Consider the following 15,843-nt stretch of genomic DNA (forward strand, 5'->3'; position numbering starts at 1 on the left):
TGCTAATTTTTCCAGGTTCTTAGCTTCGGTCTTCAACATACAGAGCCAGGCTATATGTATCTGAGACACTAGCAAGCTTCATCTTCATGGTCTTCCTTCAGCAATCGCACTCCTGCATTGAATATGCTCTTATTTCAGACCTTGCTTTTTGAAAATGGAATTTTAACAAAGTATGTACAATTAACCTACAATACATTTTAATGCACTATAAAATTCAAAATATGCTACTTTGTGTTTCCTTCATTCCATCCATTTCTCTGATTACTTTTACATGCTTATTTTTCCAGGTTCCTGCCTCCCATCTTCAACATACACAGAGCTAGGCCAGATGCACCAGAGACACAAGCTGGCTTCTTCAAGCTGCTTACTTCTGTAATTCCAATCCTGCATTGAATATGCTCATACTTCAGACCTTGCTTTTGGGAAATGGACTTTTAACAAAGTAAGTTAAATTAATGTAAGATATATTGTGATACACTATAAAATTCAAAATATGCTACTTTGTGTTTCCTTCATCCCATCCCCTCTCTGATTACTTTTGCATGGTACTTTTTCCAGGTTCCTAGCTTCAGTCTTAAATATTCACAGAGCCAGGCCAGTCTCAACTAAGACTCTAGCTGGCATTATCTTCAAGCAGCTTCCAACTGCAATCGCACTCCTGCATTGAATATGCTCTTACTTCAGACCTTGATTTTGGGAAATGAACTTTTAACAAGTATGTAAAATTAACCTATGATGCATTTTGAAACACTGTAAAAATTCAAAATATGCTACTTTTTGTTTCCTTCTTCTTATCCCTCTCTTTGACTGTTTTTGCATGCTAATTTTTCTAGGTTCTTAGCTTCGGTCTTAAACATACTGAGCCAGGCTACACGTATCTGAGACACTAGCTGGCTTCATATTTATGGTGTTTCTTCTGTAATCACACTCCTGAATTGAATACGCTCTTACTTCAGACCTTGCTTTTGGAAAATGGAATTTTAACAAAGTATATAAAATTAACCTATGAAGTATTTTGATACATTGTAACATTGAAAATATGCTACTTTGTGTTTTCTTCATTCCATCCATTTCTCTGATTATTTTTACATGCTAATTTTTCCAGGTTCCTGCCTCCCTTCTTCAACATACACAGAGCCAGGCCAGATGCATGGAGACACAAGCTGGCTTCTTCAAGCTGCTTACTTCTGCAATTCCAATCCTGCATTGAATACGCTCATACTTTAGACCTTGCTTTTAGGAAATGGACTTTTAACAAAGTATGTTAAATTAATGTAAGATATATTGTGATACACTATAAAATTCAAAATATGCTACTTTGTGTTTCCTTCATCCCACCCCTTCTCTGATTACTTTTGCATGTTAATTTTTCTAGGTTCCTAGCTTCAGTCTTAAATATTCACAGATCCAGGCCAGTCGCACTTGAGACTCTAGCTGGCTTTATCTTCAAGCAACTTCCAACTGCAATTGCACTCCTGCATTGAGTACGCTCTTACTTCAGATCTTGCTGTTGCGAAATAGACTGTAAACAAAGTATGTACAGTTAACATTGTGATACACTATAAAATTCAAAATATGCTAATTTGTGTTTCCTTCATTCCAGCCTTTTCTCTGATTACTTTTACATGCTAATTTTTCCAGGTTCCTGTCTCCCATCTTCAACATACACAGAGCTAGGCCAGATGCACCAGAGACACAAGCTGGCTTCTTCAAGCTGATTACTTCTGCAATCGCACTCCTGCATTAAATACGCTCTTACTTCTGACCTTGTTTTTGGGATGTGGACTTTTAACAAGTATGTAAAATTAACCTACGATGCATTTTGAAACAGTGTAAAAATTCAAAAATGCTAGTTTTTGTTTCCTTCTTGCTATCACTCTCTTTGACTGTTTTTGCATGCTAATTTTTCCAGGTTCTTAGCTTCGGTCTTAAACATACAGAGCCAGGCTACACGTATCTGAGACACTAGCTGGCTTCATCTTCATGGTCTTCCTTCTGCAATCGCTCTCCTGCATTGAATACGCTCTTACTTCAGACCTTTCTTTTTGAAAATGGAATTTTAACAAATTATGTACAATTAACCTAGAATACATATTAATGCACTATAAAATTCAAAATATGCTACTTTGTGTTTCCTTCATTCCATCCATTTCTCTGATTACTTTTGCATGTTAATTTTTCCAGGTTCCTGCCTCCCATCTTCAACATACACAGAGCTAGGCCAGATGCACCGGAGACACAAGCTGGCTTCTTCAAGCTGATTACTTCTGCAATCACACTCCTGCATTGAATACGCTCTTACTTCAGACCTTGCTTTTGGAAAATGGAATTTTAACAAAGTATGTAAAATTAACCTACGAAGTATTTTGATACATTGTAACATTGAAAATATGCTACTTTGGGTTCGAGGCGAACGAAGATGGCTGTGTAAGGGAACAGCTCTGTGGTGACAGGCAGCTTGATTTTAAAAAATAGCGGTAAAAGTTTAAGGGAAAGACAAAATTAGTGAGATAGAAGAAGTATAAGTATGGCATCGAGCAGACAAAGTAAATCTTCCGTGGCTGGAGCTGGATCGGGGTCTGTTAAAAGATCAAAAATTGACTCCACTTCCCCACTGATGGTGCCGTTGCCAGCGGATGAAATTGATAATAGAGATCTCATGAGATAAATACAGACGATAAAAGATATCGTTTTAGAAAATTCAAAAGACATAAAAGACGTGAAAGGGGAGATAGTGTGTTTATCTAAAAGGTTAAATGCAGTGGATTTGAAAATGGAATGTTTAGAAAAACGGGTGGAAAAATATGAAGAGGAAAAAGTACTGTATAAAAATGATCATAAAGAAATTGAAGCATTACGAAGGGATTTTGTGGACTTATTGAATCGTGCAAGAAGGAACAATTTAAGGGTACTTGGATTACCAGAAGAGATTGAGAAGGGGGGCGTGGCTTGGACGCGCATGAGGAAGGTCGGCTAATAAGTGAGCTCCAAGAAAAAGACCTTGAAAGTCTGCAAAAAGTCTAAAAGAATTTTAAAAAAAATAAGAAAAAAAGCTTGGATTAAATAAAGAAGATAAGATAAAAGATGGCAACAGGAAAACAAAACAAGAATGACTTTGCGCTGGCTGGTAGCAGCAAAAGAGCAAAACCGGAACAGGAGACAGGTTCAAAAATGACAGATATAGAAGTAATAAAAGAACTAAAGGAAATAAAGGAAATGCTATCAGTTTTAACAAAAAAAGTTACGAATATATCAGAGGACGTTTCAACGCTAAACAAAAAAATGGATCTCCTGGAATTAAAGTCAAATAATCTAGAAGAAAGAATGATGCTTGTAGAAAAAGAAGCAAGTTACAGTCGAACAGAAAGAAAAAAAATAGAAATACTTACTAAAGAAATTGAAGATTATTCTAATCGAGAAAGAAGTAATGTCCATTTGATTGGATTACCAGAAGGAGCAGAAAAGGGAAATCCGGTAGTCTTTATTGAAAATCTGTTACCCAAACTACTTCCGATAAAAACAAAATATCCCATAGAGGTAGAAAGAGCACATAGAGTGCCTATGAAGAGAGGAGAAAATCAACATGGACCAAGACCATTTATATTCAAACTATTGCGCCACCAACAGGTCTTAGAAATACTTCAACTAGCAAAGCAAAATAAAGGTCTTAAATATCAAGATGCTTATATCCACTTTGTTCCTGATTTTGCTAAAAACACAGCGATAAAAAGGAAAAAGCTGTTGGAATTGAGGCCAAAACTAAGAGAATTAGGTGCAAAGTTTGGATTAATGTATCCTGCAAACATGAAGGTTACCATCGGAAATAAAACTTTTACATTTGATGATGCTGAGAAACTGGAGAAATTTATACAAACTCAAGAAATACCTATGTCATCCTAATTTTGAATAATATGTCTTTAATTTATTAATTAGAAATGTTGGGAAAAATATTATACTATATATATCATCATATATTAATTATATAGAAAAAAATAACTTTAAAGAATTTACTATATTTCAAAATGCAACGATTTAGAATGTTTTTAATTAGCTTCAAATATATTCTTTTCAACGTCTCTCTTACAATAGAATTAGAATGTAGCAGACATTCTAAAATGCAAAAAAAAAAATTTTAAAAGGCTTAATGCAATTATATGTCTGTAAGTTTAACAGGAAATAATTATAATTATAATATAAAATATGAAAAGAAAGAAAGTTAACATAAATTTAAATGAATGTAATATAGAAAAGATAATATAACTAAAAGCCTGCTTTGAAATTGATTACAGACAGAATAGATTGGTGGGAATATCAAAGATAAAAAAAAAAAATTGAGGGGGATGGTTTTTCGGGTGAGGTTTTTCTTTTCCTGTGGTGAGACTGCTGCGGGGTCGCACACCGGACACATATATATGCTTGTTTGAATTGTGTTCCCTCTTTTCTCTTCAAAATGACTTAAAAATTTAAAAACTTACAATCCCGAAGGTCTATGCATGAGGAACACAGGAAATGGATTTTTTTTCATACTGGAAACACAACATGAACATATAATATAAAATATAAGAAGAAAAAAGAAGAAAAAGAAATCAGAAAATTTATTACAAGAACTTTGGAAGAACGTAAAGAACTATTCAATACAATCTCCTTAGGAAAAGAAGAAGAAAGAAGACAAGGAAAAAGAAGAAAATAAAAATGAGAAGAGAGAAAGAGAGAATCAGATAAGTGGAGAAACGATGTATGTGCCTGGTGTGTGATTTTAGCGGTGATCTCTCATGGGGGGAGAGATTCTTTACTTGTGAAACTATTGTTCCTATATCATTATGTTCCCATATTAATGATATTACTATAATAAAATATAAGATGAGAGGAAAAAGCTTTTTAGGATATAATAAAAGATAAATATTATATTTATTTATTTATTTATTAATGTTATTAAATATAGAACTTTAAAATATCCTAAGAAATGTATATGAAACTGACTGAATTCATAGATATATAATATATGAATTATTTACATTTTAATATTATTTAAATATTTAATGACTTAAACTGTATTTGGAAAGCTAAATGGTCTTCTTGGAGTGTGTTATGGCTGATCTTGATATGCGTGTTGCCAAGTATACACTATTTTTGCTAAATGGGGAGGGAAGGGAGGGGGGTAGGAAAAGGGAGATGAAATTAATTAAAGAAAATCTTAAAAGTAAGGGTTTAATAATAAATAAAAGAATAAATATTAAACATGTGTGGATATCTGATCAAAAATATATTTATAGATTTTTACTTCAAATATTACTTATTAAATTAAATGGCTCTTAAAATGTATTCTCTTAATGTCAATGGTCTTAACCATCCAATCAAACGAAAGAAAATACTAGATTTTCTTCATAAGCAAAAAGCTGATATTTATTTCATACAAGAGACATACTTGTCAGGTATTGAATCTAATAAACTAAAAGAGGGTTGGGTGTCCAAATGTTTTTTTGCACCGGCTGTTGGAAAAAAAGCAGGAGTAGCTATTCTCATAAATAAAAAATGTATAGCAGATTTTAAGTTAATAAAATTTGATCCATTAGGAAGATGGGTACATATTAAAATGGATCTGAGGAATACAACCCTGGACTTATTTAATTTATATGCTCCTAATTCAAATCAAATGGAGTTTTTCAAAAATATTCAGCAGATATTACTACCACTGGCTGCTAATAATTTAATAGTAGCTGGAGATTTCAATGCTGTAATGGATCCTATTTTGGATAAAAAACCAAGTAAAATTATGAAATCATTAGGATTAGATAATTTGATACAAACTTGTGATTTAGTAGATATATGGCGTATCCTTCATTTTAATGATCAAGAATATTCTTTTTGTTCTCAGGTCCATAAATCCTTTTCAAGAATTGATTATATATTTGTTTCTAATAACATAGCACAAAAAGTGATGAAAGCAATTATTGATCCTATTATTATATCAGATCATGCTGGTGTGTGGATTGATCTGCAGAATGATATATCAGTTTATTCTAAACCAATATGGAGATTTGATAATGCTTTACTTGCAGACATAAAATTTATAGAAGATATTAAAGAAAAAATGCATGAATTCTTTCAATTCAATAATTCGGATAGCATAAACATTGAAATTTTATGGGACGCTTATAAAGCAACAATGAGAGGAAATATCATATCATATTCTCCTATTACTTTTTTGATAAACTTCCTGCCTAAGATTTTACCAATTCAAAGTAAGTTTCCGTTGGAGATAGAAAGGGCGCATAGAATTCCAGCAAAGAGATTAAGCAACCAAAAGGACCGCGACCTTTAATATGTAAGCTACTTAGATATCAACAAGTAGAGGAGATCCTGAAATTAGCAAAGGAACATAAGAACATGAAGTGTCAGGACGCAAAGATATTTATTGTCCCAGATTTTGCCAAGGAAACTGCATACTAAAGAAAACAACTATTAGACTTACGCCCACAATTGAGAGCAATGGGTGCCAGATTTGGATTAGTATACCCGGCTATAATGCGAGTGACTCATAATAACAAAACTCTAAGTTTTGAAGAAGCAGGGAAGTTAAAAGAATATATTGATAAATGTGAAAGCCCGATGAATACCTAAAATGAAAATGAAGTTATTAATGAGAAGTCTGTTAATGTTTTAATAGCTTGATGCATATGTTATGTTTATTTGAATTTATTCATAGCGGGGTATTGTTTTTGAATTTAAAAACTGTCATTTTCCATTGACTTGAGGCAGTTTGACTGTGGGGATTGGCAGCATTCTGAACTGAGCTTGAGGCAATTTAACTGTGGGGATTGGCAGCATTCTGGACTGAGCTCGAGGTAATTTAACTGTGGAGATTGGCAGCATTCTGGACTGAGCTTTGTGGCCAATGGGAAAAAAAAATGAGGATGCTAGCTTAGTATGATTGTGGACTGATATATTGATTGAAGATCTATAGTTATAAAGGAGATCAAATATAATAATGTGGATGGCCAAAATGGAAAATTATGCTATATAGAAATGTTTGAGTTTTTTCTGCACAAAATTAATGGCAGATGGACAGCTCATGGATGGAAAGAATGACAACAAAGAGAAGATTGGATTAAAGGCAACTCATGGATATTGTATAACAAGATGGGAATAAACTAGATTAAATGGAGCTGATCGGATTTGAAATAAAGAAGATAGTATGAAGTAATCATACTTTGAATCTATATAACTATATTTGGATTTGAGAAAGCTATTGAATGATCTGCTGGATGTGGACTGGTAAAGACAATATTTTGAAGAATGTCTGGACTGGAGTAGTCTTGACTGCTGATCCTTATAGAAGAGAGAAGATTACAGGATTGATGTCTTCACATAAGAAATATGAATGAGGATATATAAATGCTGTCGAATTCTTGGAAAAGTGGAAATGACTAATGTGTTAAATGATTATCCTAATTTTTGAAAGGAATTGAAGGGTAATTGTAAAGGGTTACTTATATAAGTAAGGAGGGGAATAAGAGTTAGAAATATAGTGTTTGAAAGAAGTAAAATAGGGGGGAAAAAATGTATAAAAATATAATAAAGGAAATGGGATATAAAAATTCCTTTGAAATCCATTTATAAGATATTAATGGATTTTTTATAGAATAATGGGGAAGGTTTGGGAAATACATATAAAGTTTCAAGTTTCAAGTTTATTAGTTTTTGATATCCCGATCATAAAACAAATATCTGACCGGTTAACAATAAAATTTAAAATAGGTTAGAAAGAACTAGATGTTTGGTGTATTAGAAAAATTAGAGAAAACATATAAAACATGTACTGACAGACCAGAAAGTGAGGATAAATGGGGAGGAAGGGAGAAGTTACATAATATTAGAGGAAATGAGATAGAGGGAAGGGATAGGACATAAGGGATGAGGGTGCATGGTATAAGAGATACGTGCTGAAGTAAAGGTTAGTTTGGGAGATAGATTAATAAATAAATAAAGTAGAGATTAAGATTTGTCAAAGGCATCTGAAATAGGAAAGTTTTAAAGATTAGTTTTAAATTTTGGTAATTGAATTTCATCCCGGAGATATTGAGGTAGAGAATTCCATAATGTGGGGGCAGTTATAGCAAAATTAGTTTTCCTAGTATAGTAGGATTCTTTTAAGGATGGGAATGAAAAGGATTTTTGGTCAGTAGATCTTAAGGAACGGGGAGAACTTTGGGGTATTAATAATTTATCAAGAAATAAGGGCAAATGGGAAAGTTTTGATTTTAAAAGAGAGCAGTATGATTTTATAAATTATACGGTGGGTGACAGGGAGCCAATGAGCCTCTTTAAGAAGAGGGGTGACGTGTTCGAACTTACCTATTTTGTAAATGAGTTTAATTGCGGTATTTTGTATGAGTTGCAAACGTCGAAGTTCTTTTGGGGTAGTCCATTTAAAAGAGAATTACAGTAATCTAAGTGGGAAATGACTAAGGAATGAATTAGGATATTAATCGAGTCTGTATTTAGAATAGAACTGAGTGAACGGATGATACGTAGTTTAAAGAAACAAGATTTTACAACTGAACTTATGTGGTCATGGAAAGTAAGCTCTCTATCCAAGGTAACGCCCAGTGTTCCCTCTAAGCGGGCGGGTGTTGTGAGCAAACTTTTTTCACCGTGAGCAAAAATATCGGGCGCCAGCAAGTTATGAGCCAACTCGCCCGATTCTCCTCTCGCCGCCCTGCCATCTGCCGTACGCCTCTTCCGATCGTGCGCTGTGACGAGAAACGTGGCGCTGCGAATGTAATATTTTGTGCGCCAGCGCACGCCAGCGCAGCTTAGCGGGAACACTGGTTCAAATGGTTTTATTTATTTCCCCAAATTTATTTTTGTTATACGCATTGAAAATATTTGATATTGCGGTTTAAAATCAAAATCTCAATAAACTTGAAACGAGTGCCCGTGAGATTGTGGGAGGGTTAAATACTCAAAACTTAGAAGTTTTTGCTACGCCAGCTTTCTGGTATCTTTACATACAGTGGCGTACCTAGCATATGTAACATCCGGGGCCCATCATTTTTTGGCACCCCCCCCATCATGTAAGAAAAACATGATTTTTAGTAACAAACCACACGTCACACATGAGTACCTAGGAAAAGGCAGCATCTTACATATTGCAGTGAGCAGTACATCAATACACCCATTGTAAAACTAAACAAGCCAGACCAGCACAGATCAATCCTACACCGTCAATCCTAACAGAAAACCATGTCTTTCGAACACACAGAACACAGAAAACACCTTCGCCTAGTAAGGAATATGTAATCACAAACTAACCCCTCCCTCTTTTACAAAACTGTAGTGTGGATTTTAGCTACGGAGGTAACAGCTCTGATGCTCATAAAATTCTGAGCATCAGAGCTGCTACCACCAAGGCTGGTGCTAAAAAAACGCTTCACAGTTTTGTAAAAGGGGGGATAAAATAAAAATACATAGACAAAGGTTAAATTGACCAGCAAGAAGCTGGACTCTGCATACAAATGCTTCCACAGAAACAGTGACACCATGTCTCCTAAAGCAATAAATAAATAGAAATTTTTTTCTACCTTTGTCTTCTGTGGTTTCTCCTTTCCTCATCTTCATTGTAACTCTCTTCCTTCCATTCACTGTCTGCCGTCTCTCTTCCCTATATGGCATCTTCTCTCCTTCTATGCCCCTTCCAGAAACTGTATGCCTCCCCCTTCATCTCTCCTTTCACCCCATTGGTCTGGCATCTCTCTCCTCGCCTTCCCTCTCCCACACCTCTCCTCATAGTCTGGTATCTCCCCTTCCCTGATTCTCTGGCATCTCTCTCCTTTCCTTTTCTTCCATCTTTCGTTCCCCCTCCATGCTCTCACATCTCCCCCTTCCTTATCCCTTAGACTGGCATACCTTCCTCCTACGCTCCAAGCCCTGGCATCTCCTTTAATTCCCTCCCTCATCTTCCTTCTCCCTCCAGCTGGGTACCGCAACACTCTTCCCTGCTAGCTCTGCACTTCCCCACAATTGCCATGCTTCGGTTCCCTCTTCTTCCTTCCTTCCCCCCCCCCCCCCCCGCGGGACCCTGCGGCACATCAACTCTTACTCCCTCTAATGTCGGCCTGCAGCTCCAGACTTCCTCGCACCTTCTCCCCTCCCCCTTTGGATCGCTATTATTTTAAATGTTATAGCCGCGGAGCTGTATCCATCAGTGAGAGATGTCTAACCTCGGCCTGCCCCGGACTCTTACTGCAGCAGCCGCCCCGTCTAGGCAGGAACAGGAAGTCACTGTTGCAGTAAGAGTTCCGGGGCAGGCCGAGGTTAGAACATCTCCACTGATGGATACAGCTCCGCGGCTATAACATTTAAAATAATAGCGATCCAAAGGGGGAGGGGAGAAGGTGCGAGGAAGTCTGGAGCTGCAGGGCCGACATTAGAGGGAGTAAGAGTTGAATGGTGCCGCAGGGTCCCGCGGGGGGGGGGGGGGGGAGGAAGGAAGGAAGAAGAGGAACCGAAGCATGGCAATTGTGGGGAAGTAGCAATCCCCCAATGCGTCCCCTTACCTTACCTCCCCTTACCTTTGCGACGCGTGTGTGCGCTGTGAAGAGAAACTTTGCGCTGCGATGTAATATTTTGTGCGCGCGCGCAGGCCAACGCACCTTAGCGGGAACACTGGTAACGCCTAGTAATTTTATTTTAGTATCCATGAGTAATGGTGTGGATTTGATGTATATTGTTCCTGGTAATGTTTCAGATTTTTTAATGGGGAGAAGGAGACCACAGGATTTATCAACGTTGAGTGAGAGTTTATTAGAAAAGAGCCAGTCACTTATGATATCTAATTTGGTATTTAGATCGTTAATATCTGAAGGGTTTTAGAGTATTGATCGGGTAGAGCAGCTGTATATCGTCGGCATAAGCGAAAATTGAGAATCCTAATGATTGGGCGAGAGAAAGAAGTGGGGATAGAAAGATATTGAATAATAGCGGGGATAGAATAGAGCCCTGAGGAACTCCAAAAGTTTGAGTTACCGGAGAAGAAGTTTGGTTTTTTACATGAACTTTGAAGTTACGTTGCTGAAAGTAGGATATAAACCAGTTGAGAGCGTGGCCTGTGATATTACAATCTGCTAATCTAGATAAAAGTAAAGAATGGTCTATGGTATCAAATGCTGCCGATAAATCAAGGGAAATTAGTATAACCGATTTTAGATGATCGTGAAAGTATTGTATAGTTGTAATGAGACCAAGTAACGATAATTCAGTGGAATGTGAAGTTCGAAAGCCAGTCTGATAAGGATGTAGGGCATGTGTTTGATCGAAGAATTCTGACAATTGAGAATGAATAATTTTTTCGGTAACTTTAGAAATTAAAGGCAAATTGGCAATAGGACGGTAGTTGTTAGGTAAAGAGTGTTGTATTGTTTAAGTTTTGGGAAAACAAGAGCTGTTTTCCATGCTGTAGGGACGTAGCAGTCAGAAAAAGATTTGGAGATCATTTCCCTTAAATAAGGACCGAAAAAAGAAAATAATTTTTTGAGAAATAATGGAGGAAAACTTTCAGTAATGTTATTGGAAGAATTTATAGATTGTAGGATGGAGAATAGTTGGGCTAGTGAAGGTACTTTGAAATTAGAGAAAGAACTGAGAGGTAGGAAAGTTGAATCGTTATTAGTAGGGGCCGAAAAAGCAGGAAGAGAGGGTCCGAGGTGAGTTCGAATAGTATTGACTTTGGTGTCGAAGAATTGGGAAAGTTCATCGGCAGATGGTAAAGTTGAAACAGGAGGAGGGAGTTTTTTTTTTAGAATATTTTGAAAGAGATTGAGCAATACTAAAGAGAGTGGATGAGTTACTAGTGGTAGAGATAAGTTTTGAATAATAGTCCTTTTTTGTCTGTTGAATGGTCTTTTTGTAGTGAGAAGCTATTTCTTTATAAGAAAGGAGGTGACTAAAAGATTGAAGTTTTTATTTCTTGTATGTTATATGGGATAATAAGGGTTATATGGGGGAAAAAAAAATTTTTTTTTTTTGTCTTTTCATTGCTAATAAGAAGTTAGAGATAAGCGGGTAGAATGAGTATGATGCTGCCTGTGGGGAGTTTTTCTTTTACTCAGTCAGTATGTGCGTTTCAAAGTTTTCATTCAAGATAGGGGTGGGGAGGGAGGGGGATGGGTATATGGGAGGGGTGGAGAAGGTAGGGAGGGAGGGTAAGTTCGCATTTTGGTTTAAGGGAAAAGGAAAAGTTTATATTATATGTTTGAGGAAGATATATTTGTATATTATATTTCATTTATATAATGGGTTTTAAAATTTTTTCTTTGAACGTAAACGGCCTCAATCATCCAATAAAAAGGAAAAAGGTATTGTCATATATTAGGCAACAAAATATAGATATTTGTTTTCTGCAGGATACGCATTTGTCTGGAATAGAATCTATGAAGCTGTCAGATAATTGGATAAAACAATGTTTATATGAACCAGCGATAAAAAAGAAAGCAGGAGTAGCAATATTGATTAATAAAAAATGTCCAGCAACATTTAATATGGTTAAGGCGGATCCTCAAGGAAGGTGGTTACTTGACATGAGCATGGGCAATAATACAATTGCGTTACTAAATATATTTGCCCCTAATTCGAATCAAAGTGAATTCTTTAAATCTCTACAACAATTAGTTTTACCACTGGCTACTACTAATTTAGTGGTGGCAGGGGATTTCAATGCTGTTATAGATCCAATAATGGATAAAAAGCCTAGTAGAATTATGAAATCAATGGGATTAGAAAATTTGGTACAATCATGTAATTTAAAAGATATATGGCGTATTCTTCATTTTAATGATCGGGAATTTACATTTTGTTCACATGTTCATCAATCGTTTTCAAGAATTGATTATATTTTTGTTTCAGATCAGATGGTACAGCAAGTTGTAAAATCTGACATAGAACCAATAGTAATATCTGATCATGGTGGTGTGTGGATAGAAGTTAACTTAGTAGATCAAGATAATTCCAAACCTGTATGGAGGATTGATAATACATTGCTTGCTGATTCTAAATTTTGCATAGAATTTCAGAATAAAATTAATGAATATTTTATATTTAATGATTTAGAGTAAATGTCGATTGAAATTTTATGGGATGCTTTCAAAGCAACGATGAGAGGACAAATTATATCATATTCTGCATATAAAAAGAAACAGCTAAGAAAGCAATTTGTAAGTCTGGAAAAAGAAATTAAAAATTTAGAATTAAAATTGATTAACAAATGGAAACAGGATACATTTCAAATATTGTTAAAAAAATGTGAATATAATGAGATTTCCTCTGGATTAGTAAGGAAAGATATTTTTGCTCAGCAAACGTTGTATTATGGTAGTGCAAATAAGGCTGGAAGACTATTGGCAAATTATTTAAAAGCAAAGAAAAGGAAGGAGAAAATAGGCATAATTAAGGATGAGTTAGGGAATTCTCATTCTCAAATTGGAAGTATATTAAAACAATTTTTGAAGTATTATAAGTCCCTGTATTCTTCTGAATCTTATTTAAATAAAGAGAAAGATGGGTTGGATTTTTTTGAGTTCAGTTTGAAGGTCCTAAGGTTCCTGATCATGTAAAAAGAAGTTTAGATGACCTATATCACTAAAAGAGTTACAAACGGCATTGAAATCCCTTAGAGTTGGGACCGCTCCAGGTGGAGATGGATTTACAGTAGAGTTTTATAAAGAATTTCAAATTTCCCTTTACCTTATTTATTAAAATTATATCAGGATCAACTGAATAAAGGCTGTATATCAGGCACTATGGCAGAATCTTTAACTATTGTTTTGCCAAAGCCAAATAAAGATCCAACATTGGTTTCAAACTACAGGCCTATAGCTTTAATAAATGTAGATGGTAAATTATTAGCTAAGATTTTATCATTAAGATTGGCTAAAGCTCTTCCGCATATAATAGGTATGCATCAAACTGGATTTGTTGCTCAAAGACACTCTTCCAATAATACTAGATTGGCATTTCAGATGTATTATTTAACAAAACAAATTAATGATCCGGCTTTTTCAGTATCATTAGATGCTGAGAAGGCTTTTGATCGTGTGGAATGGAATTTCATGTATCAAGCTATGGAGTGGTTTGGTATTGGATCGGGATTTATACAAATGATTCAAGCATTGTATAGCTCCCCAACTGCTCGTTTAAAATATAAATAATAATTTTTCGGATGCTTTTAAATTGCAGAGGGGAGTTAGGCAGGGTTGTCCATTATCTCCTTTGCTTTTTTATATAGTTCTTGAACCCTTGTTATTAGCTATTCGACAAGGCAAGGGACATACAGGGTATTCCATGTGCTGGAGTGGATATAAAGTATCCCGCTTATGCAGATGATATTCTGCTTCATTTGAGAAATCCGGAAACAACAATTCCATGTCTACTTGAAGTAATAGATACATTTGGAAAATTCTCAGTATACAAAATAAATTGGACTAAATCAGAAATTTTACCTTTAAATGTGCATTGTACAAAAGGTATATTTGATTCTTTTCCTTTTATTTGGAAAGAGGATGGAATAAAATACTTAGGTATTTGGTTGAAAAATACACTCGAAGAGACAATGAGAGTAAATGAAAATTTTTTATTACAAAAAGTAACAGAGTTGTGTGAGCAATGGAATCCTTTGCATTTGTCATGGTGGGGAAGAGTTCAAACTGTTAAAATGATAATTCTGCCTGTGGTCTGTTACCAATTGGGCATGATACCAGTGTTTTTTCAGGGGTCTTTCTATAAGAAGTTAAATAGTATTCTGGTTAAATTTATTTGGCTGGGTAAAATTGCAAGAGTTGCTCTAGTGTCTTTACAAAGGCCAATTAAGGAGGGTGGGGTAAATTTCCCCAATTTTTATAGGTATCACCAATCTTATATCATGCGCCAAGGTATGTATTGGGTCCTCCCAGAGCTTTTGGAACAATTGCCAGACTGGTTATGGGTTGAGAGGTCACTTATATTCCCACTTAGACTTGATCTTCTGCTCAGTATAAAGATGCCTAGAATACGTAAGGACAATAGAGTATTAGTAGATACCTGGAAAACATTAAGATTTGTAGAGAAATTAACTCCTAAGTCTATTGGAAAATCTACACATCAATCTATTTGGGTAAACTCCAAGATACAAATAGGCAAGTTTAAAGTTGTCTGGAAAGATTGGATTAAAGCAGATATAAGATCCTTAAATGAAGTTATACATAATGGTAAACTGCTTGAGTTTTCACAATTGAAACATAAATATGGTCTAAATAAAAAACAAAGTTATAAGTGGTTGCAGTTGAAGCAGGCTATTCAGGTAGGGTTCCCTGAATGGAAATCTTTAAATAATCATTATAGTTTAGAATTCCTATGTTTCCAAGCAGATTATCTGGGACACCAGGCCGCAAAGTGGTATAAAATTTTATCTAATTATTTAAATAAGAAACCTAAAAATGGATTAAGAGATATTTGGAGCATTGAGATTAAGCATCAGATTAATGCATCTCAATGGCCACGTATTTGGTCTTGGAGAATTAAAGATACGATGTCGGCATCTATTAGGCAAACATGGTTCTTTTTGTTGCATAGAGCATTCTAGACCCCTACTAGATTACAAAAATTAGATTGCTCTAAGTCTAATAGGTGCTGGCATTGTAAAATTGAAGTCGGAACTCTGGATCATCTTTTATTTTATTGTCCATATATTCAGGCATTTTGGGTATCAATCTGGGATCAAGTTAACCTAATGTGTATGAGAGCTAAATGCCAAATATCTGCAGCAAATAATAAACTTCTGATGATTCTTACTGGTGTGGGGATCCAGCAAAT

This window comes from Geotrypetes seraphini, chromosome 8 (genome assembly GCF_902459505.1).
Source record: "Geotrypetes seraphini chromosome 8, aGeoSer1.1, whole genome shotgun sequence".
Taxonomy (NCBI): Eukaryota; Metazoa; Chordata; class Amphibia; order Gymnophiona; family Dermophiidae; genus Geotrypetes; species Geotrypetes seraphini.